Genomic DNA, 26,007 nt, shown 5'->3' on the forward strand with positions numbered 1-26,007 from the left:
CACACCAGGTACAGCACAGAAGAAGTTACAAACTTAGGTTATCTAAATACTATCTAAGAAAACAGAATGACACCAACAGCAGAGATAAACATTTAGCTTTTAATATAAGTGAATTGTAATACTAGGGAAGCATAGACCACCTTGTTTTTAGAATTCGAGCATGTCTGTGTAGAAATTATATGCTCTTAGAACAGGGTATGAAAAAAACTCCCTTGAGAACAAGATTGCAGTATTTAAATAATAGTCTATAGAGGGCACATATAGTCTTCACATAGTAATCTCACCTCTAAATAACTAGCCCATGTCCTCAATTCAATTTTAGGACACTTTTCTTCATTGTCATTCCCTCATGTGCTGAGAACTGCCTTCCTGGTGATGGCTGATGTCCATCTCTTTCTCAGTAGCTGCCCGTCAACCCCTTGCCAGAAGAACCAGCAGCCTGATTTTCTGTCAGGCTTTGAAAAAATACAGAAAAAAGCTTGGGCAGCTATTTTCCTTTCCTTGTGGGGAAAAAGCAGAGAGATAAAAATGAAGCATGAGCTGAATCTGACCTCAGGCTAGGCTGTACCATGTGTTAGATAGTCTTCCAAGCATATTGAGAAGACAGCTAAGCACTGTAAATATAAAGATCAAGATTCTAAGCATTTCTTGTTAGTAATATACCATATTTTTTAGACATTTTGAATACCTAAAATAAGTTAATGCAAAACCAGAAATCATTGTCACCAACCATCAAATATTTGAGGATAAGCTGAGCAAAAACATTCTGCTTGCACCATCTCTTAATCAATTTCTGCTGTGGGGTTTGAAACTACTTGATTCTGACAGAAACCTGAGGGACAATAGAGATAGGAGGGAAGTCATGCCTCAGGAATGAATCACTGCTGATCACAACAAAAATCTATTCTTTTTTCTTCCAAAGCATAGGTTTGTAGATGGAAATTGCCTAACCAACTGGCATGTAAAACCCAAAGTTACACTGTGTGATTCCTATCAAGTCAGATTTACAATAAGAATGGAGTCTTTTTCTGAGCTTATTTAGGTGGAAAATTCACATTAGATGTAAGGCTACTACTTTCCTTAAGCCTTTTCCTCCAGAGCTAACAGTGGATGTCTCTGTATACCCTGTCCTATGGTAGACCTTGCAATATAACTTAATCTAAATTGATTTCATAGTGCAGAAATAGCAAAAGAAAATTTTCTTTGTTTGTTTTTTTTTTCTCTGTATTTTATCATTCCTAACATAAAGTCTGTGGCAAGCCATAGGTCAAGGAAAATGTTAAGTATTAAATGGCTGGTGTAATCTATGCAGACTTGAACAATTACCTATTATCTAGAAACAACAGACTAAGACAGGCTTTAACCTTAGCTATTTGGAAAACTGTTCCCCCAAAGCCGATGCATGACAGTAATTAGGAAAGCAAGCATAAAGATTTCATTTTGTGTTAAATAAAGCAATTTATTAAAAAAAAAAGTTGCTGGGGGTGGGGGGGCAGGGGACACTTGGCATAGTAGAAGACACCATTACATAAACTGGCTTTGCCTACTGAATGCAAAAACTGCAGATAATTTAATGGAATGCTATTTGATTACAAAACTCATGATTCAGAACAATCAACCATACTGATATTTAGATAGAAGTATAAAATTAGATTAGAGCTGCGTCTGATCAATAAGAAAGTGATTGGATGGGTCCACTGAACTATCTCACCTAAAAACTACGAAGAAGGTTGCTGTCACAGGGGTGTGGCTGCAAGCACAGCCTGGTCAGCCAGAGACAGTTCTGAGAACTCCATACTGGGTTACTTTCTGCAGAAAATATAAAAACACTTAATACGCCAGCTTAATTTTTCAAAAATCAGAAGTAGTGTAAGTCCCAAATCAAAATAATTTAGTCTAATATTCCTAATTATTTTTTTCTCCATAAGCATGGAAACTAAATATTCCTATTACTTTCTATTTCTCTCATCCTCACAAGTATTATAATTGCAAAATATACCAGGAAATATGTCCTAGTTATTTAGCTGTTGTTGTTAATAAAATATAATTGTTCTAAAGATTAAGGAAAACAAACGTATGGAGCAAGTCAGTGTGGAAACCGCGAGGGCTTTGCAGAACTGAGAGCAGCTGTATTGATTTGCTTGGTCCAAAGTTCTGTATATTTTTCTTCTTTCATTTTGTCTTCATTGTGTTTGTGCCATTTTTTTCTATCTTGGCTCATGAAAAAAGCATTAATTTCATAGCACCTAAAGATGTATGTCTAACTGATTCAAAACCAACCATAAGCACCTATTAGCCTTCAGTTACCTTGTTTCCCTCCTATGTAAAACATTTACTGCTGTTTTCCTTTTGAGTACACTAATCATAAAAATTCCCTTAAGAGGACTTGTTAATTTTTGTTCCAGATATGCTCGTAAGCATCATCTTATTCTCTGTCCCCTTATGTTAGTGGTTGTTCAGCTTTTCCTACGGGCGCAGGCGCCAGGCGGTGGCAGGGGGCTGCAGGGACCCGCAGGGCCCCCTGAGGCGCGGCCGGTTCCCGCCGTCTCCAGCCCACCCCCGCAGGGCACTGCCGGGCCCCAGCCGCCTGGGCGGCGGCTCTGGGGAAAGGTAGCGAAGGTGAGGTGAAAACAGTGGAGGGCAGAGAAGACTGTGGAAAAAAGAAGTGGGAAACAGCAGAGAGAACATGAAGGTCAGAGGAGAAGGAGATGGCTGGATGCCGGAGCAGAGGAGGGGGCTGTTAGGGACTGACCCCGCCCCCTGACCCCGACCCCTTCCCCTTGCACCGCTCCGGGCAGCAGATAGAGGAGCTGGAAATGGAGGAATGATGTTGAGCGCTGAGCCTCTGAAAGGGGGGAGGAAAGTGACGTTTTCGGTTTTTTGATCATGTTTCTCATTACCCAAATCTGTTCTAATTGGCAACAAATTAGATTGATTTTCCCCCAAGATGAGTCTGTTTTGCTCATGATAGTACTTGATAAGCAATCTCCCTGTCTCCATCAGTTTTCTCATCGGATTTTCTCCCTCTGTCCCACTGAAGAGGAGTGGGTGACTGGCTGGACGCGTATTTGGCTGTTAGCCAGGGTTAATCTGCCACACATTTACCCCTCTTTCTTAAAATTCTCCTTATGCTATATCTTGTCTACCCTTCTCAGTCTGTCTGCCAGGTTTATTCTCCTTTGGATCTTGTATTCTCTTTATTCATACAGGCAATGTCTCTCTCTGTGATTTGCGTTCAGCTCTACATGGTTCTGTTGCTGCACGTTTTGCTTGAAGAAAATGATTGTTTCCTGTTCTTTCCTTATGAGTGCCAGTCACCTCTCGATTGCTGTGACACAAAGCTAGCTGGGAATAGTGCAAAAAGAGGTGCATATGGAAAAGACTGCAGCAGAAAAATATCTGTATAGTAATCATGGCCAGAAATAGTCTGCCTGAAATACATGGGATTACTAAGGAAATTACTCGGTTAGACGGGAATGAACTATCAAATGTAAACCCTGATTAAATAAAGATTTTAATTACATTACATTCCTGTAGACAGAAGTTGTTACAGCCCCTGGACCTAGTGTGTGACCTACAGTAAGACTGTTTCCATCCCAGATCTTGGATTGTCTGATCTGGTTTATTCAGAGTACCCTGACTGGGAAACACCTTGTAGACTCTGATTTATTCTGAGCAAAAAGCAAGCTATGTTACACCTACCTAACAAAACATGAAGCTACTCTACATTAAACAATTTTTTTTAATGTAGACCTTATTCTGACATAGGCAATTGGATTAAAAGTCTCCATCAAGATTAGAGAGCATGTTTAACAACTGTGACAACTATTTTAGGTAAGAATGACAATGAACCATTGTAGGGTCTGTTTGGAGCCGGCCTCTATATGCAATTGTTTTCACACTGATGTTCACGTGCCCATAGCTATAAGTAGTAAATTTCTATTGTTTGTTTTGCAACAACTGTTTGCTCATGTAGCAAATTGTTCTGTGATCCTGACCAGGAGACAGATGTGAAGTCCAGCTCAATTGTATGTTTTGATAGCGTACAGCAACATAGAGATCAGACAGTGGTGTTCTGTATTGATTGTATTCCCAGACATGGAGGTCAAGGGAAGTGTTATCTGAATAAGGCAAATAGGATTAGGTTCCTAAAAGACTTTGTTTGTTTTATACAGTTTGTGAAATGAAGAAGCTTAATAGGTGATCCATAATAAATTTGCATTTTAAAGCATACAATTCTAGATGGGATTTTCTTTCCTTCCTGAGTTTAGTCTATGGTTTACTATCTGTCAAGTTGTTACTTGTTCTAAAATGCCATGCATGTTAACTTGCCTTTCCCCAGATTCAAAATATGCTAATTTTGACCTATTGTTAGGTAGTTTTAATAGTTTTACCAATTAAAATTTCCTCAGTTTTAACTTTTCTCCATAATTAAATCAAGTAAAATTTCTCATAGTTCCTTTTTCTTGATGGCAGGATGTCCTTCTCTTTCTTTATCTTTCTTCCTATAAAAATGAAATCAGAGGAAAAAAGAGGCTTCTTCTTCTGTCATATTATGACTGCCATCAATGACATATGGAAGTTCATTATGCAGTCAGTGGCAAGGTGTCATGACATTCCTGCAAGTGGGATCCAACTACATCTTCAGAGCCTTTTGGATACAATTCATGATCAGCCAGGCTTGCCATATTTCTTATTAGGAAAACCTCAGGGCACAAATAAAAACATCAAAAAAAGTAACCTGAATCCTTTCAGAGATCAAGAAAAGAAATAAACTAAGCAAGTCAATTTGCTGATTTCAGACACGTTTTTATTACTATTATTATCCTAAGGATATTCAAGTGAATTTGTAACAGGGTTCATTTTTCGATTGTAAATGTTATAGTTCAGTAAAGCTTACCTTTATTTTCACACAGAGTCTTAGAACAATTAAATGGAAAATTGCAACACTCATGGAAGAGTCTGACTGATACTTACTTTGAAGCACACCTGTAAGGCACATTCTTTTATTTCTAACATTTCCCAGATTGTTAATGCTGTACTACCTCAGAAAAAAAAAATAATTTGTCCACTGAGACAAACAGGCAGAGTTGTAGGAGGTTTTGACTATTCATGTTTTTCTATCATTTCATTATATAGCAGACCCAGGGTGACTTTAGAAATAAATAAGCCAATTTACTCCTGCACATATAGACTTAGTATCAAGAAAGCCCAGATGGGAGTAAAAACCAAATCAAGTATATAAATTCAAGTCAGAGATCTGTGTCATGACAATTGAACAGAAAATGATAGGAAAGTTAGTAAAGGTAATGGTTTTCATGTAATGTGAATAAATTTCATGTAAAAGCGTCTGATATTCCTTGTATTCTAACTGTTCAATAACATTGACAGATTTTATCTTCAAAATAGAAAAAAAAAGCTAGGATATAGGTATTATTTCCAAATTTATTATTCAAATGGTAAATTTCATGAAAGCAAAAATTAAAATATGTTCTTTGCACTGATTCAAAGTAATATTTTACCAAAGATTGCCAAGTTATCTTTCAGGCAATGGACAAACTTGGGTGTGGGAGTAGAAAAAAGGCCATACCTTTGAATATCTTTGAATCGTAATCCTCTCCTCTCAATTTTAATATTCTTTGACATAATTTAAAAAGTTTTTCATTCAATTTTATTTGTAATACATTCTTATAAACATACAGTTAGAAAATGATTTCTTGATAAGTTATTTTAGCTCATCAGAGTAGTATACAGTTGTATAATTATTTTATAGGACTCAAAGTACAATGAGCTTATTAAAGCTTGTATAAAAATCATTCAGAACACTTCCTGGTTTTAATCTATTTAGCGATGTTTCTGTAATGATCTATCTCAGAGTTGTTCCAGGCTAAAGTAGTAACTGTTCCAAGGAGTAGACAAACAATCACCTGCTTGATTATTGTTTTTGGGAAAAGTTGTGAGAAGAGCTCCAATTCCCCCTTCTGTGCACCGACTGTTCTGCCAGAACAGCTAATAGGAATTATTCATGTTTATACCAAGGAGAAGAATATTCCCTAAAGCATTTTAACCTTCCTTTATGAACGTACATTAAAAAGATTTTACTTACAGCTTTTTTTTAAAGATTACTCTGTTTGAACCTTCCCAGAGCTACCATATTCACCCTAATAACCTGCTATCATACAAAAAAAAAAAAAATCAATAAAAAGCACAGACAAAGGGAAAACAAAATATCTATTGAATACTTACATAATTATCACTGGATGGCAATGCTAGATACCTAGGGCTAACTTAACTGCATATTGCCATTCATTTTTTGTGCTGTTATTAATTTTTTAAAATGTGAATTCTCCACAAATAGTCGTTAGTATAAAAATTTCAGACACAACAAAGATGTAACTTCTGTTGAGATTTTTAGTGATGAATAAGAGTACACATTACTCCATGAATAGAAGACCATTTATTATAGACAAGAATTAATTTTACAGGCATTGTAAATTTTTTTTTAAACTTCCACTGGGAGTTGCATGTACTTTCACTTTATTTTATCGCATATGGCTTCAGCTGCAGTGAAGAAAAAAGGATTTTCTGGAAAGACATTTTGATCATGAAAAATATCTTACTTTAAACTAGTTAGTTATTAAATAGTAACCAGCTCCAATTACAGATATTTGAGGCTTCTTTTTTTTTTTTTTTAATTATTCTTGTATCACTGCTTGCCTTCATGCAATTTATTACAAAATTAGTATAATTTGACACCAAATTTCAGTCCTGTTTAACTCTAATACATTGTTTAGCACTAAGTCTTGTTCTTTTTATTCAAACTCTGGCTACTTAAATCATTCCTAAAAACCCTCAGCCTGATGAAGTTAGTAGTATTGATCAGTAGTTAATAGATTTAATCAAGGAAGGAGTAAAATTTATTCAAATGGTGATGTTATGTGCTTTCATGACCATTTTATAATCCCATCCTATGTGTTTCTCTTTGCCAGCAGCTTTCAGGTTACCATTCTCTTTTCTTTTACTAACAATGCAATTCCAGTGTAGGAAAAACAAGGTACTTTTAGATGTTAACTGACCATGTAAAGGAAGGTGAATTTTTACTCCACTTAGAAAATAAAATTAACTATCTCATCACACATTCTATGGCAGCTAGGTGTCCAATTGCAAATACAGATAGGTGTCGTAATCTATATTCCATCCAACAGAAAAAAGATGGCCAATCATAGCCAAAAATTATATTTGAAGAGCTGAAATATTTATTCAGCTATTGATCAAAATTTGTTGTTGGGAAGTTATTCTCACATAAAAAAGGTAGTGAGTTTAGCTTCTAGTCCACTTGCTTAAATTAAGTAAGAAACCATCAGGAAAACTCCCTGAGGGAGCGCTAGGACTTCCTAGAATGCAGAGGGTTCTCTCTGAGGATGTAAAGATGATATTGAACATTTTTCATGACAAGCTGCTTCTTCTGGAACAAATGCCAGAGGTGAAGAAAGGCAAGGTCTAAGTAGCCCTTCAGCCTGCAAGGTCTAAGTAGCCCTTCAGTTTGTATAAATTAGCTAGTAACCATCTCAGCACTGGATCAAGCTAAAGAGCTGGAAAGGTTGAAAGTGTTGGGTGATGCCTTTACTGCTATCTCTGACTTTGCATATGGGTGGCACCAAGTATGTCTTCGGCACTGAGCAAAAACTGTCTTTTTTGAAGTTGGCATGTCTTCAGAATGTGATTTTTATTAATTATAGGTAAAAAGTATTCCTGTCCTGGGCATAGTACTTTGGGGTTAGAAATCTTTAATGGCATGAATTACTGAGCTTTACTGTGAGGGTTAAACTATAGCCTAATTCTTTGGTGTTCCCTGATCCCCCAAATTGCAAGATTTTGTTATATGATTCCATCCAGCTTCTACATGAAACAAATTGTAATGCACAATGCTTTTATATATATATATATATATATATATAAAATAAAAATACAAATAAAAGTATTATATTATTAAAAAAAGATTTGTGTTGTTGGTGTATCATGTAATCCCTTTGCTCACTCAGAAATTCTGCTCAGTATTTCATGTACAAAAATAAAGCATCCCATAGCTCTCTGCTATAGTTTTCAGTGTCCTTTAGGAATAATGTCAAAGGGCATTACCATTTGATTGATGTCACTAGAACAATATTGCTCCTTTTTGACAGCGTTTAATGATTCAGGTCACTAGTCTGAACCATACTCTGTGGCTTTGTCAAGTATACAAAACCTTTCTTCAAACAGAGTACAGAAATGTGAGCTTTTTGTTTTGAAGGAAAATGCGAATCCGTCTCAGACACTTATTTTTCATACCTGCACAAGTGTATATGAAAACAAAGTAAACCTACAATAATAAATTCAAAACAGCTTGCTTTATATGTACTCATAAATGTTCTATAAAGGAAACAAGGAAATAATGCATTCGGGGTATATAAAGAAGCCATCACAAAAAAAAGGAAATGGATTCACTTCAGATCTTTTATAAATTAATTTTTACTGAGATTGCTTTTTAAGTAATTGAAAACTGAACAAACAGAGCTATATTAACAGTAAATGCTATTATAATTATAGGCAAAGAGTTATCCAGATTCTGCTTATAACTATTAGAAAGTCAACAATGCCTAATTACAAAATTAGCTATTGTTTTCTCTTAAATAGTAAAACAAACATGTTGCTTTCTAAAAAACAGTATTTTGATGATTGAAATCACTGCCTTTGATTTTTTATATTTTGAAGACTTAGTTTCAAATCATTTTGAGGCCGGTCTTTTCAAAAAATACATTATTTTACAGTCATGAATGATTGAAGAAATATGTCTTTGTATGCAAATACTGTTAAAATAGTTAAGTGAAAGATGATTTAATTTTTTTTTTCTCTCTTGAGTTTTAAGGGTAAATGGTTTTGCCATATGACAGGCTGCCGTGCTAGCATCACAGAACACAGACCTCAGACAACACTGAATGCTTGTGTTATAGCTCAGTTAGCTCCTTGAACGATATAAATCAATGTACCTCTATTAAAGGCACCAAAGCTACAAGTATCTACATCAGCTAAAGATCCAGACCTTTATATTCACCAGGCAGTTCTTTTCCTTTTCAGGTGTCTCCACAAGCACTGTTGCTTTCACCTCAGTTACAGGAATTCCATACAAATTCACATATAAAAAAATAAAAAGTGTATTCCAAAAAGCCCATGAAACTGAGTGAGATTCCATTGGCGGATGAACGTGTCTGCATGCAGATACGCACATGTTGACTAGAGATCAGCTCATCTGCACATTAGGTGTCCACTATCAATTGAAATTCCCTCAAGTATCTTTCTATCCAACATGCCACTAGGATTCTGCTCTCCTATGTGTTCTGTGCTGTTTTTGCATCAATGATGATACTTCAGATAACTTAGAACATCTAAAATTGACACAAGGTTCCTTCATGCAGACAGCTGACCCACATGCTTATTCAGCATAGTCAGTGGAGGTTAAAGAGCATTTCAGTCCTCTGTAACATTGAAATTTACAGTGGGATTCCAGAGAACAATTATTTAGTGCCATTTTTGGCACTTGGGACATCTGAGGCATGCTTATGTGGCTAGAAAGATACAAGCTAAAACCTGCACAAACACTCACCCTTCTGAAACGAAGAGGTAAGTGAAGCCAAAAAGCATATCTCACAGTATTTACAATGACAACAGATGCCTTTGGGAAACTCAGCCCAGTGTTTGGGTGACTGATCACCTAAAATGTTTTTGAGGAAATTTGCAACGTTGACAATGTTGACTAGATAACCAGATATCCATTGGTCTCCTGATCTGTGAGCTAAATACTATCCTAAGTGAAGATAGTAATTTAGCCCTTGTTCTTCCTAACCCCTTTCGAGTGCTACAAATTCTTTTTATAGTGGACAATAGGCAAACTCCATAGCCAAGCAGTTCTCTGATTATTGCACCATGTTTATGATGTACATGATCTCTAAACACATATGGGACCTCAGTTACGCTGTGATGGTAGTACTTTGCTAATTCTCACCCCCAGGCTTGAACTCTAGTCTGAGGGCAAGAATGAGTGAGTAGGCAGTTTATGTGGGTATTTTTTCATTTGAAATGAACAAAACATTTTGAATACCCCAAAAATCAGCTATTTCCCTGGCTCAAACTAGAACACAGAAAAATACATTAATAAGGGATTTAAGGCATAAATATGTCACAGGCCTGTTTTAGAAGGTGTACCATCGAGGTGTGGCAAGCTACCATCCATCTGTGTACTGCAGATTCCGGATTTGGTGTTTCTCCTAAAGGTTTAATGTTCATGTTCCTACAGCTGAGCTATGGCTTGGTAGCTACTAATAACTAGCAAATACAAAGTCAAATATTCTTGTTAAAGGTAATGTGTTTCATTCAAATAAGTAGTCTGTGGTTTGGTCTTGTGAAAGACCAAACAAAACTGCATTCAAATTAGCCCATTTGCTTCCAAATGTAGTTAATCCATCCATTGATGGCTAAAAACCATGAGTATGATGGACTCACTTGGGTATTCTTTCATCTTCACAGAGGTGAACTTTACAAGTATGTAAGAAATATTTCTGAGGCAAGTCAAGGGTCAGGTAACATGAGTATGAAAAGTTTTGGCTGGAATTTTTCTGACAGATCTAAGTTTAACTGAAAAAAACAGAATTTCATTAAGCTCCAGAACATTTTGTCTAAACCTCCCACTGAATTTAAAGTAGTATTTCGAGAGTTAGTGTAGGTTCCTGACAAAACTCTTAAGAGTAAGGGATACCAGAGGATACTTGTCAATGACAAAGATATTTTTTTGAGTCCAGCACAGAAATGACCACCTTCAACACACCACAGCTGGTCAGTGGGAACTACGTTCTCACAGTCAAATGGCTAATAGCAGCAAGCCAGCTTCAGAGGTCCAAGAAAATTAGCCAGCAGGGTCTAAGAAAATTCTAACATGCTGGAAATTTGGAATAAAAAACCCTGTAAGTAGCTTTAACAAACTCTGGATCCCCCCAGTCCTCAAACATTTCTTGTATATAAACCCCCATGTTTTTCAGCTTGCCTAGATGCAGTGCAGATAACATTAATTTGAAATTTCACCAGAAATGTATATTTGGTTTTAAAAAAATAAATCTCTGTTTCATATTATTACAAATACCTTCCTTTCCTTCAACCAATAATGTACCTGAAGACAATAAAGTGCATGAATATGAATATTAAGGCCCAATTTGTAAAAGCAAAATAAACTTTGTAATGGAACTCTTATAGGCATTAATAACTGTTGACACAAACTACAGCATTTAAATACGTAACCTGATGACTGAACCTGAAAATTAACTATCTAGACAGTTGCAATAAATGCAATCATTTGGTTTGCAATTATGTGTCCACACTGTTGATTCTGGAAATGCCTGCAGGTGCAAAATTGAAGCCTGAGTTATGTCTCCTTTTAAAGCATGGTCCTCAATGTAATTTGCGTTTTAATATGCATTTGCAGCATATATTGTAATTGTTTCTCTATAGCTCATATCTATGATGTGAATACATAATATCAGTAGCACAGATTGCATATTATAGCTCGAGAATACCAATTGTATTTTAAAATGCCAGTTGATTGGAAAGCAGTAATTCGTGTACGACTTGCAGAAGTACTGAAGTGTTTCAACATTTTTTTACATTATAAAGTTTAATAGTTCATATCATGTGTTATGCCTACTAAAGTTACCTTTAAGGAATATTGCAGAAAACCAGAAAAATGCATCCTAAAATACAAAGTTCCTCATTTGCTTTAAAACCTTTCTTCACCGACAATTTACATTTAAAGTGCAGCTTTTCATAAACTTTTAATCTTGTATTTTATCTCTGTTATTTTGTAATCCAATGATAAAACCCTTGACGATAAAAGAGCATTTTGTGAGGCTTAGAAAGTATCAAAAATGTTCCAACTCTCTTTTTCTCACCTCTCTGCAAATGTATCCATGTCACTACTTCTGTTTACTGCTGCTTTCACTGAATACCTGAGGGAAAGCTTCAGAAGCTCCATTTATATTACGTGGTGGTATGGCAATCAGAAACTGAAGAGAAAAACCATTAAAATATTTTTCACTTAGTTTTCCATATCCTGGATGTGTACATCTGCAAGTGGATTTGGGCAAATGACACATTTTCTGTTTATCCTTCCCCTTCTCCACCCACTTTTTTTTTTTTTTTTTTTAATTTGGAATGAGAAACAAAGCAAAATTATTCTCTGTCTTTTTATTTTTTTTCTTCCTTTTTTTTTTCCATCATGCAAGTTGTAGTTTCTAGAAACATACTGAACAGTGCACTCAGACCCACATCAGCTTTTGGATATTTACAAACTGTTCTCTTTTTTAGGAGCATGAGTCTATTATATCAACTGTGTGTCTAGTGTATGATATTGCTATTATTTCTAAATAGGGCATATTATTTTAAAAGTAAGAGAGAGATAATAAATGCTGAATTTTAGATAAGAAAAGGAAGGTATTCTTTACTGCTCCTTGCAATATGAGCATTCCTATGATGAATACTCAATTGACAAAGAAATATGGAAGGAAAATATACTAGTGGAGACATAATAACTAATTATGAAATTTTGAATTTATGTAATGAAATCTTTGTCCTTTTCAAATTGGTATAAAAAAACTGAACTGAAAAAAATGAGGGCTTAGAAATTATAAAACCCCTCACATTTACAAAATTTCCAAAATGGCTAGATGCATTGAATTGGCTTACCATGTTGTCCTTTAAATAACCATCATACCCCAACCCCTACCCCTCCCCACACCCCCCACACCCCCAACCCTCCACCCCCCATAGTAATGTATTCTTTTTTCTTTGGAACATTGACATGATTTATAGGACTAATTTTCTGAGCCAATTGATTATACTGAACAACAGAAAGATGAGTATCTTCACTGTCAAAGAAACGGGCCCCACAAAAGAGAATAGGTTCCCAGAATACAATTCCCAAATAGCATTTTAGTGAAAGCAAGAAGCAGTTCAGTGTTTTGCTCAACTGATTCCATAGGAACTCTTTCTCAGTTGAAATTGGTTTTGGTCAGTTCAAATTAAAAAAAACAAAACAACAAAGTTAAAAACATATAAAAGATATTTTCAAAAAACATACATATATATGTATATATATATATACACATCACTTATCACGAAAAAATAAGTATTGCAGAAACTCCAGTTTCCACTTGTGAATAATTTTCATAAAACATTTTTACATAGCTTTTTTCCAGAGTGATACGTGAATAGTAAGACCTGATGATCCTAGATGTTGATGGAAATTACTCTTTTGTGGTATTTGGCCAGCTCTGTAATACAACTTGCAGTATGAAGTGCCATGGTCTGCAACAAATCCCAAGTTTATAAGAGGAAGAAATGGTACCACAGCTTGTTTCATATTCCCAGACTTATTCTGCTTTGATACTCAGAAAATCACTGCTGCTTTTGCTGACAGACTGTTTCAAAATTAAGCTTCTTTCCTCCTTAGTGTTTTCATTGTTTTCCTGTAATCCATGGTTTAAAACTGCATCTTTACCATGCAGTATTTAATTCATGTGACATTACACTACTGCCAATTTCTTACCGGATTCCTGATTACCAAAGCCTAAATTCCCTCAAAGTATTTGTTAATAAACAGGGAGAATACCTAACAGTACAGTTGCTAACAAGACAGATAAAAATGAGCCAATTCCAGTGTACAGAGCAGGTCTCCATTTGGGGAAAGTGTGCTCCAAGTCTAATGACTGAGGTTTTGATGCAGATTTCCAAAGGGAACAGAATATTTCTTCTTAGGTTTGCAGTGGAAATTAGCTTTTTATTTGTAAGGAACAGTTGCTTTTGGAGTCTGTAATACGCCTTCTTCAAGAGCTATCATGGCACTACCAAGTTTACTTACAACAGAACTATCAGGGGATTAATTTTCTTGACATAAAGTTTGGTTCTAGTGGGTAAATATTAGACTCTTAATCTACTTGAAAAATCAGACAAACTGCAGTTGGAGTGAAAAAAAAATCAATGAAGAACATTTCGAAAAAAGCACTATAATGAACTAAATGGATACACAGTTCTTTAATGAAAGGCAAACTAAACTTTTCATTTCAATTTGACAGCTATATTGATGGAAAAATCTTTAATCCAATATAAGACTGTGTGGAGAAGGGATCCAAATGTGTATTTCTGTTACACTTACGGCCATGTCTGCTACACACTTGCAGGATGAAAATAACTTTATAATCTACTAGTAGGCTTATAAGAATTCTCAAAAACACTGTAACTGGATGTCTCTTGGATACTAAGTGCCTTAAGGTTAGTTTATCAAAGACACTTAGAGGTGTAGACAGACGTCCATTACAATTTCAAAATTACCTCCTTGGATGTTTCTGGAGTCTTCATTTGTGCCATTACTGTCTAAATAATTTGAAAATCTGTATGATTCTTCCCCAATCTAAATGGCACGGAAGCTAAAGTCCTATTTGCAAAATGCAACCAAAATTTAACCAAAAACTCTCTAATTGCTCATTTTGATAAATATCAGCAAAGAGTACAGTATATAAACTAAGTATATAAACTGTCATTTAACAGTAGAAAAGTAGGAAAAATACTGAGGGAGGCAAGTATTTTAAAAATAAAATAGAAAAGTGGGATATCTGAAATACTGTTACTAGCTACCAACATATGCAGACTGTAAGTAGACTTACCATTGAAAACAGGGTTGCACTCAGACTTCACACCGTGAATTCTGGGTGCTTGGCCACTGATTTCTGTTATTATTTTTATTCAGGTATCTCTAAAGGCTGATATTACTTCTATCTGTTAACATAACATGCTACTATAACTCTAGTCAAGCTAAATGAACATTTCTGAGATACACCAAGCACCTTGCAGAAATTTAGCCAACTTAACTAAACTTTTAGAGCTGAGTTTTATAAAAGCTCAGTTTGCTTTTTATCACTATAGTTGTTGTCTGGGATCATCGAGATCAGAAATAGCAGACAATCCAAGAAAACTATTTCTTGCACTGCTTCCAGCACGATTTAAGGATGAAAGAATTTCAGAAAAGTTTCTTAAACTTATAATAGGAGCAGAACAAATCTTACAAGCTCTGTAGGATTATCTGGTCATTAAGTTCCTGTGGAACAGAAGAAAATATGGCCACACAAAATGTACCAGTAAAGAATTTTTGATATATCCAAGGGACAATTTGCAGCTGGAAGGTAACCTGTCTTCCTATGGAACTGATTTTGTCTTCTCTTCTTCTCATATCCAAAATGCCCGTCTCCTCCTAAAATCCTTCATGTTGCAGGCATTTCATAAAAGTCTTCCTCATACGAAGATACAGTGAAACACATATTTAAAAAAATGTACTTCTCTATCTGATTTCATTATTTTCTATTCTATTCTGATTCTGAAGCTTTATCTAATAGATATACATAAATTTAGAATGATATCAGAAAGCATTATAATCTCAACAAAAAAAGAGCAAAATTAAATGACGACCAAAAACAAATCTCTCAAAAAAACCCAGCATGTAAACCCACAAGTCCAATAATCTTTTAGATAGCCTGATTATCAGAGAAGGATCCTTAAAGGTAAACTACTGACATGAAAAAGACAAGTGTTACTATTATCTGACCATGCATACTGGCAAGTGTGTGGAAAGACAATTGGAGCAGCTTATGAATGACCTGCCTTTGCAACAGTAGGGAGACAAATGTATTCCTTAATTGCATTTTCTCATTTCTACCAGTTAAGTTTCTAAAATTGAAAAAAGATTTTTGAAAAGCTTTCAATCTCTAAATTACTTAGTAAAGGAAATAAAGAAAACTGTGATGAGGAAAGTGGTTGGAGAATATTATTCAGGGTTCCTGGAAGATCACCTGTATCAATAACTTGATACAACTAAAATCGGAAAATTCTTCCTCTCATGTCTTCATTGTGCATGGTTTTTGTTATTTGTTTTTTCCTTTTTTTTTTTTTTTAATGCACGTAATTAATTTGTACGTTTCTTTTTACATGATCGTAGATATAACTTGATTTTGGTACTCATTGGGTATGTAGACAATTTTGAGAGGCACCAAATTCCTGAGATTAATGAATCATAAATGTTTCTTTGTCCAGCAGAGAGGAAGAGATAGTCATATGCACATGCAAATAAAAGGCATGGTCTTTTTTGCAGAAAAAGTGCCTGCTTAATATGTTACTAAACTGTAAGGGAGTTTAACTTGTGAATAAATATGTAAACATACATACAGCCACTGAGGACAATACTCATTCAGCTCAAGTATAGGAATAGGATTGCTTCTACTACAGGTGGTTAAGTTCCTCTACTGAAGAGTAAGGCCTAACATCTGGGACATTGTCCAGGACGTGGCTGAAGGACAGGATAGCACTGCCCATCAAGCTCCAACCCATGCCTAGGCAGAAATGTGCATCAGGTGCCCTGAATTCTGCAGACAAGAGTAAGAACTGTCTAGATTCAGAGCTCAGCCCTGTGTTGCAATTTTCTTTAAAGATATGTGTATAAGGAAGGTGAGAAAGTGACAAAACTGTTACAAAAAATCTCGTATGGTGTTTTGAATTTTTTTCATTTTTCAGTTCCATTAGAGTTGAAAATTTCTCCCAGATCCCAGAAATATATTTTCAACTGATGTGTTAGACCTCAGTTCATTTAATTGGAGGAAAATCTAAACAATTTTATATTGACTCAGTTGTCTGTTGCAATGAAAACAGTCTAGGAGTTCAAATCAACTTTTTTCATGGTTGTACATTTTAATGTACTAACATAGTTACAGCATATTTGTAGCTCTCAATTTAATCTTAATTTTTTGTTTTTAAAAGTATTGGTGAAGCTACGTATGATTATATAACGACTGCATAACAATTAAACAACAGAAGCCAGTATAATTTTTTATGACATTGATATGGTCATTACAGTTCTATACATACACACACACAACTTGCTACTAAAAAATATGAAGATAAAATAGGGTTTATAAAAAAATATCTGTTCATTTTTGTTTTCAGTCAATCCTTTTTGGAATCAGTCGCAGTAATGACTATTTTCTTTTATTGCTTAGTTTTGGAAATCTAAAATCAGGTACAAATGGACAAAATTTTCTTAAAGTGGGTCAACAAGTGGGTTGCTATGGGAAACTGAGATATTGAAAAATCTCTGTACTTTTACTGCTTGAGGAAAATACTAGTTGCTTTTGTGTTCCTCCCATGTGGCCTCTCCTGCAGTGACATACTTTAAATTACATTATATTTTTCAAGGCAAGATGCCTGACAGGGAATATAAATATATATCATTTATTTCTATAGAAAAAACGATATACAAAATGAAGGATTGCTGTTTGGAAAATAATGATTTTAAAAACCAGTTCAGTTACTACTAGCTATAAATTAAAAGTATATTGGAAATATATTTGGATATCTATCTTATCTATTTAAAATCTTTATCTTTCTTCTACATAATGGCTTGTAGCAATGCAGGGTTACAAGGTCCATTACCTTATATGACAACAACAATCTTTATAGGCAGTGCAAGTGGAATACAACAGGCGTTAGAAAGCACACCTTTCTCTTGCCACTCACCCTGCACAGAGACTGGTGGAGAAAAGGGGGAAGGATAATTGCAAGGATAACGGTATCAGTTAACTTCATAGATTCTTGCGTTACTTTTAAAGTTTTGTTTTGTAGAGCTTATACCATATATTCCAATGCTTCAAAAAATGAAGGTGTCAGTCTTTTCTAATAATATTTTGGGGTTTTTTTCTAATATTTTGAGGCTTGAAAATGAATTTAAATTCTGTTTTAAATTACTGACAATGTTATGGATGTACACTGATGTCCTTATATACATTATAAATGACATGAGACACCAGTCTATTGATCTAAACTGCAGAGAAGGTATCTGCTAACAGATTTGCTTCAGATATATTCTCTCTCAGTGCATTCTGAAATAGATTCTTGCTAGAACATGAATGCTTTGAATTCAGGCTTTTATAGACATTTGTCTCTATACATTGACCTGCCTCCAGGCATGTTAGTACAATTTCTTGCCCAGAAGGCAGTTGTATTGACTACTACTGCTGAGAAGGGCAAAGTAGGAACTTTTATATAATTTCTGGACAAGCTTTTTTGGTCATCTGCCTGCAGACAGGCTCTCTGGAAAGCACCTACATATTGACTCTCCTGGGAAGTTATTTTACAAATCAAATGGCATTTCCTTATATGTAGCTTCAGAGTTCTCCTCAACAAGTTTGAGCTGATTCTGTACAGTAGAAATTTTGACTTTCTGCCTTCCAAGAACAGTACAACTTTAAGATTCCCTCAACACTTAATAAGAAAACCACCCCAGATACAGTGCAGAGGATTACAGAAAATTAATCAGAGTGCAGTCAATACTGTATGCACTCACTGTATGCATAGTACATAAAGTATATGAAGGTTGGATTATGCATTTGGATCACTGACTTTCTTCCTACTGGTTCTACCTATCCTAAGAGCAAAAGTCAGCATGTCACTTTGGGAATATACGTCTGTATTTTGAATCATTCATTAGACTGCCATTAAACACTAGCCTTGCCTTCTGCTACCGTGGCCTTGCTCTACAGGCATTTCAGAATGAATGGACTATAACTTTTAGGCCTTCTGTAACTCAGAGGTTTATAGCCCTGTGAAGAAAAACTAGGGTCATGATAATTAGTAACTGTTTCTTTTTTATTATGGGAAAAATAATTCTAATGATATTTTACATGAAAGAAATTATTTAATATATAAGCAGCCTTGCTTTCAGACATATGGGTCAGGAAAAACGATGTGACCATGACACTAGATTTTTGCTCTAATTAATGTTTATGAATTCAGTGAAAGCAGATAAGAGATGTTTGAAAACCTAGAGATTTCCCCTATCAGGCACAGATGAAGGCTATTGTTCTGTTTCCTTGCATTTCAGCTGCATTAATGAAAGTAGCAATGGCTGCAGACCCCATGCCATTTTGCCACATAGTCATGATTTGTCCTTTCACAAAAGAAAATGAGAAAACTGCTGAGTATTATAGATATTAATGGTTGTTAGAAAAGTGTAATAAAGGGCTCCTCTTCTATAGCACTGACAGGCTTTTATGTCATTATTCATGAATGGCTAACACATTCGGAGGAGAGTAGCTCTGATATCCGAGGAAGCAATGATGAGCAGCAGGGAAGAGGGGTGCAAGGAAAGCAGTTTTTCACAGGACCCAAAATCCAGGGCTTTGTGTAATACATGATTTAAGAAGAAGTGAAAATTAATTATTTTTCATAAATGTTAAGAGTAACATGTCATTTGGAAAGAGAGGTAGGTCAAACCTGTACAGTGGTTTAAATACCTGAGCGTAGAGAGTGGGGTGGGGGTGGGAACAGGAAGGAAAAGTAAAAACAGACCAGGCAAGAGCAGACTAAACTGGAATTTGGTTACTAGCAAAATAACATTCTTACACTTTGAGCTATTTTGATGGCACTTACTATTTAAGCCAGGGCTCCTCAAACTTTTTAAACAGGGGACCGGCGTGGATTAAGTGTCAGGAAGTCATCTGCGGCTACTTGGTTTCCCCCCCCAACCCCCGGGGGGGGGGGGGGGGCGGGGGGGGGCAGGGGGTGTTCTGTAAATACCAGGGACCAGATTGAGGACCCTGGGGGGCTGTATCCAGCCCGTGGGCCGTAGTTTGAGGACCCCTGATTTAAGCTCTCAACAAAATTACATTACTTTTCCACAGTAATTAACAATGTTTCAGCAATATATTACAAGAGAAGACATAAGCATCAATAATTAAAAGATGAACTGTTAAATCAAGTATACTTGATGATTTATTAGCTAGCCAGTTGTCTAACTGTATTTGTTTAATTACTCTGTAAATCACCAAATATATTTCAACAAATATAGCCCCTATTCCTTACTATGAAATAGCTGGGAAATGGTGATGAAATAATCAGCTAATTGTGTATCACTGATTGCTGCATTCCATTAAGCACGATATTTTTTCTTTTCTTCTGTTTTTTCACCTGTTATACTATGTTCTTGGTGTCTCAGAAACAGGTTTTGAGCAAATGCTGAATGAAGCCACTGGGAATCTTTGCACTGAATGTGAAGGGGTTTGAAGTGGTATATTCTTTAAAAGAGAAGAGTGCTCCAGAACCAGGAAGCATTCAGTTCTCTCTGAAGTCTATCACAGCATTTTTATAGTGTTTATAGCTTTCAGTACAGAAATCCCACTTGTGCTAACTTTTCAGGATTTAAGTGAAATTTAAATAGAGCAGACATCTTAGTGCCAGCTGTGGAACAGAATATATTTCACGCTTAAAATACAATCAGAAAATATTTTTTATAGCTATTAGGGAAGCTCAACAAAGTTAAATGAAAGAAATAAATGAGTATATTTTATAACAAAGGAATGGGATGTAAACCACATTTTTTTATTATATCAACCATTTCTGGTTTTGCGCAATGAACCAAATACTACAGAAATTTTTATAGCATATAGTTATCTGCTACATTTTATTAGGCTCCTCAAAATACTCAGGATTCTATCCAAATTTGAGATGCTTAGATTCAAGTATCTATATGGAGGAGGTTACATGTAAGCTACATTCCCATCTGAGGAGAAACTGGGCATGGTTCACCTCCTTAAAAATCGGTGTCTCTTGCTTTTTAAGACTTGGTGAAGTATTTTAGACAACCTCATAGTGCTAGCAGATTGAGATCTATGCTTTTCGGAAACAGCAACTGGATGCTAAGCTGAATACTCCAGAGCAAACTCTGAGTTTGGGAAACTCAGTAGAACTCTCCATTTCAAAGAGCTAAATCTCTACTGGCTTCATTTAATTTTGTCTTACTTCTCATGTGACCAGATGGGAGAAGATTTTTATTTTAAATAATTGTAGGCTAAAAACTAATAGTAATTTTCAAATTCTTTGAAATTAAATAATTTTTTCTGCTTTTTGCTGATACATGAAACAGTATGTAAAAGTCAAGATTTCAGAAAGATCTGCCTTCCCATTACGACTTTATTTTTCCTCACAAACTTCTTTGCACATTTATAATTCTGCTTGTTAAAGTAATAAACATAAAAAAGACAAGTGCCTTAGACAAAGGATGTCTATATTAAGGTAGCCCAAAGGAGAGATTTTCAAAATTGGGTGTTATCATCACAAATTTTAAGATGCACCAATTAAGATCAAAGCAAGACTTCATGTATTTGTGTATGTAAGTGTCTTTGAGACAAATTTAAGTCAAAATTATGTATCTCTATTTTAATGTATGTTTGTTAATTAAACTTTTTTAGGTACAACCTACAGCATATTAGGATTCTTTTCTAGGAAAAAAAAAAAAAAAAAAGCAAAACCAATCAAATGCAACAAAAAAAGCCCTTAAAATGAAATAGAAATAAAATAACACACAGGTTATTAACCTTCATTTCTTAAAAATACCTAGGATTAAAAGTCATACTTAGTTATATGAAAGCACCTCTCTTAGATTTTTTTTGTTTTGTTCTTAACCTAAAAGTATTTAAAGTGTTCTGTGTATCTAGGTATCTGGAATCTATTTATTTGTATCATTATGCAACGTTGCTATCAGGTCAAACAATATGAAGAATACTTTAAAAACACCATTTATAATGAACTTCTTTTGTGATTAATTAGAAGAATCGCACATATTCTTAAAAATAATAAAATATGTGTTTTCATTCCATGTATTGATAAAGGACAAGGAAGGCTAGCACAAATATACATAATGCTTAAGTCTGCACATTTTGTCAGATTCATATTCATACATGGAAAGAATGTTCGTACATGTCTTTCAAAAGTGTCAGTTTCTAACTAGATTTTACTGAAGGTTAAAAATTGTATGAAAGCCATGAAAGCATTTCCATAAACATTATGCAAAATCACCTAATATTATTCATGTGAGCTTTTAAATGCATTTTCTTCAGTCATCTTTCATTCTTTTTAAAGCATGTTTTCCCCAGCACATTGCCCTGATAGTTTATCAGAAAGCAAAGTTTAAAGTTGAAGGTACAAATCTGTGGATGATCAATGTGCAGGCAGACACTATGGGTGAAATCAGAGATGGAAAATTGTTTACCATCAGGAAATGGTATTGTCAGTCCAGGGTGCAATGTAAGCATTGTTCTGAGCATATTACTCATATTACTCATATTACACATAACATTCAGTACTGGGTTCATACATACAACAGAATGGCTTCCTTTCATCCCTAGTCCAAGAACACACAAATAAAAGGAACAAATGTTGAAGCCATCTTCAGCAGGAAACCTTACTAGGAAGAAGGAAATTTACATTCAGTGCTGAAAAGTTTCTTTGGTTTTAAAATTTTAAGTTCCAACTATAGGTCTTTAGAGTATGACACTTTTTTTTTTTTTTTTTTTTTTTTTTTTGCGTGTGTGTGTGCATGTGTGTGTACAGCTGATGGAGGTAGAAGCAGCATTAAGCTGGAAAAGTGTTTGAGGCAGAGGACTACCAGGAAGGTCTGTTGACTAGAGGCTTTGGAGATGAGCTGAACTAGTGCAAGCTTGTTGTGCATTGTCTTGGATTGGTATTGGATTCCACCCCAGCCGCTGCTCTTGTAAATGTTGCCTGGCTTTTGTTTCTATAATCTGCTAATTGCTACAGTTGCATCTATAATTTATGTTTTAAATCAACAGTGGAAAAAAAGAATGTAGACACTAAGATAGGAAAAATTTATATTGGATTAAGGAGGGAAATAATACTGACATAGGAAGTATTTTGGGATATATCTGTGGTTAAATAATCAAAGACTATTTTCATTTGGGGATCTAGAAGGCTTTACATTTTCTTTGGTCTAGTTAGGCTTTGATATTAGCTGTTTCCTTAGTCTTTCTGGAAGATTGAGTTTTAGAAAGTCCTGTGAGGAGCAGGGACTTGGACTTGATGATCTTTATGGGTCCCTTCCAACTTGAGATATTCTATGAGTCTGTGATTTTCTAAGCCTGATGGTTTTTTTTCAAAGGTAAAACTGAGTAGCACAGATTCTCAGATGCAGTGCTGATTTGACACTAGTTGTAATACTGGACTGCAGAACAGTCAGACAAAGTTTAAATTTCAGTGGTAATTGAGGCAAGGAAACATAAGTTGTTATGGTTAAAGAAAAAAGGTCAGTTTCAATTTAGATATCACAAAATATATGTAGTTTTAAGGGAAAAAAAAATACATCCTTTTCCTTAACCTAGTGTCTTCATCACTCCTTTGACTATATATTGGAGTCTTTTTTATTTCTATGACTTTATGTTTAAATAATGAAGATCTAGCATCTATGTTGTATGTTGATTTCGACAACCATCAAAGGTTTTTTGTTTTTCAGAGCTGTCCATTTTGCACTCACTGATTATTTTTCTCACAGAATAATTCACAGTGTGTTACCATGCTGTTCTGCTGATGGAATGACTAACCAGTTTCTGTTAAGGTTTTATTTGGTTACATTTTATAAGGGTTTTTTTGGTGTTGGTTGTTATTTCACTCTTGCAGTAAAGTGGTGGTAATCAGTATACATAGACTCTAGCCTGAGAGCCAATTCTTATCACAGAAGTCACTGCATGGTAGAAGCTGCTGTGGCACTATTTACAGGAGTTTCACTGCTGTTTAGAATCAAAATTATGTCTATTTGCTGCATGAAATGAAACCCACTACATTATTAAAACCAGTAAATACCACATATTGATGTCCAAATGGGACTATTCTGGTTATGTATTACACATCCTCTCAAAGTTGTCACATCAATGATGTACTATATAACACTAATAGCTGCTACTCCAATGATGAATACCAAGTGCCATCACTCTGGCTAAATATTTCATCATGGCAACAGAATTTGTACTAAAATACTTCAACAGTATGGTTGTAAATATAATATACATGCACAGACCAATCATTCTGTAATGTGCTACAGAATTACCTACCCTGTACGTGCTTGTGTATGTGTGCATGAGCATGCATACCTGTAATCTGTTACTTTGCTGTTTTCAGGATATGGATATTGTTCTTGATTATTAATAGCCTGACACCAAGTTCTCCTGTGGTTAATACCTTTAACATAGCCAAAATCTCTTAGCACACCCTTGCCCTGAATTTTCTTGATCATATGTCTCTATGACTTTGGAAAACTAGTTTTCTGTAACTGGGGTCTCACTCCATGGGCTATCCACTGTCAGTGTTCCTCTTCAATTGTCCTTTATTCATTATTTCCCTATCTTCTCTCCTGTATCTCCAATTGCTCTTTCTCTTTAGCTCTTTTCAGCCCCACCAATTGCCAAGCTGACTTTCACTATTCAGACCTGGTATTTAACAATATTCAATGACCTGTTAAATAACTTGTGGTTTCAACCCAAATCAAAAATTTGAGCGAAAAATCACAAAAAACCCCAAGCCAAAACAATATAAAAACCCCTACAACCAACCAATCAGTCAACCAACAAAAACCAGAAGAAATGAGCTGATGTACTCTCACATTCCACACTTGTGCTTCCCTTGGTCAGGAGTCATGGCTTGATAGAAAGAAGTGCCCCAATTAAACCGAATTTGCTCCTCCCTCCCAGTTACACTAAGTGATTATCGGGAAATGTTACTTTCTCCCTAGGATTCTTCCTCAAAAATATGGGAACAAACATGGAAGCAGAGTATGTTTACATGTAGAGACCATTCATAGCATAATTCAGGCAGCAGCAGACTTCAAGAGGACTCTGGTCCACACTGTTGCTGAAAGAAGGGTCAGCTCCAGGGTCAGAGCAGGCTGATCAGAGCCCTACGGCTGTACCCAGTTGGATGTTGACTGCTCACCCCTCTGCTCAACCTGTTCCATTGCTTTCCAGGAAAAATGTTTCTCCTCACATTCAGTCAGAGCCTTCCTTGTTCCATTTATACCCATTGTCTCTTGTTCTCCCACCATGCACCACTATGAAAGGCTTTGTTTTGTCAAACACCTCCAGGGAGAGCCACTGTTACGTCCCCTCAAAGCCACTTCTCCAGGCTGAAGCAGCCTCAGTTCCTCAGCTTCTCCTCCCAGGTCAGGTGCTCCAACAGCATGACTGTCTTGGTGGCTTCACTGAACTCACTCCAGTCTGTCAGTATCTTTATTATTGAGGGGGCCCAAAACCTGGACAGTTTTATATATTAAATGTAATAAATCCTCATTAAAAAAGGATAATCATGCCAGTCCATTGGCGTTCTTTGCTATCAGGACACACTGCTGGATTATCTTAAGTTTGCTGTCTGTCACAACCCCCAGGGCCTTTTCCACAGAGCAGCTTCCTAGCCAGTCCATCCTGGTCAGTCCTGTTCTCTGTCACTGGAATGTATTATTCCTTCCCAAGCAGAGAACTTGCCATTTTTCTCTCCTTTGATCCTGACATACAAGCTTTCAAGCAGTCTGTTATCCGTCCTACAGAGGAACTCCATGCATCCAACCTGCTCCTTGGTTCTCAAAGCATCTCTGTGGTAGATGACATGAAGCTCTGGATGATCTCAGCTTCTGCCACAATTGTGCCCTCCCTTCTGCTAATTCACATCTAAAGCTTCCTAGTCTTATTCAATGTTCTTACCTCCTTTCCCCTGAGGGAGAACACTGGAGGAATGTTCTTAAATTAAAAGATTAACTAGTCTAGCTTTTGTCACTCTAACTGCATGCCCTGCTGAATCATGTTGTTGGCGTTTTGCTTTGCTATACTTTTTTTCATAGAGGTACTGCAGTCTTTCTTAGATCTTTTTCATGTATCAATTTTTCTCTTCTGTTCCAAAAAAATTGCCTCAGCAATCTTAAATTTGTTTGATATTTTAAGAAGCATGTATTTGTTTTGCTTTGTGTTTAGTAAGTGATGAGATCTCATTTCTTATGGATAATGACAGTGTAGCATCTAAATGTCCATAGCATTATAGTAGTCTTTTTTAATTAAA

At 35.6% G+C, this 26,007-nt stretch overlaps 1 protein-coding gene across 6 annotated transcripts in view; it reads right to left on the reverse strand.

The window, feature by feature from the left end:
• The window catches only part of MGAT4C (MGAT4 family member C), a 433,108-nt gene that overhangs the window by 62,917 nt on the left and 344,184 nt on the right, over positions 1 to 26,007 (reverse strand). For 3 of the 6 annotated variants that reach the window (XM_080394201.1, XM_080394202.1, XM_080394205.1), the window contains one exon: positions 11,973 to 12,086. The exons of 2 other annotated variants lie outside the window; for them this stretch is intronic. The gene's annotated coding sequence lies outside the window, so the exon portion shown is untranslated. Of the gene's footprint in view, positions 1 to 11,972; positions 25,760 to 26,007 lie in introns of those variants that run through there. One more of the 6 variants, XM_080394203.1, reaches the window with a different exon arrangement.

Source organism: Falco punctatus (genome assembly GCF_963210335.1).
Source record: "Falco punctatus genome assembly, chromosome: 6".
NCBI lineage: Eukaryota > Metazoa > Chordata > Aves > Falconiformes > Falconidae > Falco > Falco punctatus.